Below are 280 nucleotides of genomic sequence, written 5' to 3' on the forward strand. Positions count from 1 at the left end.
GAGGAGTAGTGGTGATGAATGGGGCTGAATCATCTTTAGTGTCTGAAGTTAAAGAGAATCAAGACCAATACCCTATTTTGTTTGTATTAAAGGCAAATGTTCATAAGCAAAAAATAATAAGGGGGAGATGGTGTATTGAGATATCAAGGTAGATTGTGCGTACCTATGGTGGATGGATTCCAAGAGAGGATCATGGAGGAAGCTCATAGCTCTAGATATTTCATTCATCCGGGTTCCACAAAAATGTATTGTGACTTGAGAGAAGTTTATTGGTGGAGTA

Source organism: Solanum tuberosum, unplaced genomic scaffold, assembly GCF_000226075.1.
Source record: "Solanum tuberosum cultivar DM 1-3 516 R44 unplaced genomic scaffold, SolTub_3.0 scf00192, whole genome shotgun sequence".
NCBI lineage: Eukaryota > Viridiplantae > Streptophyta > Magnoliopsida > Solanales > Solanaceae > Solanum > Solanum tuberosum.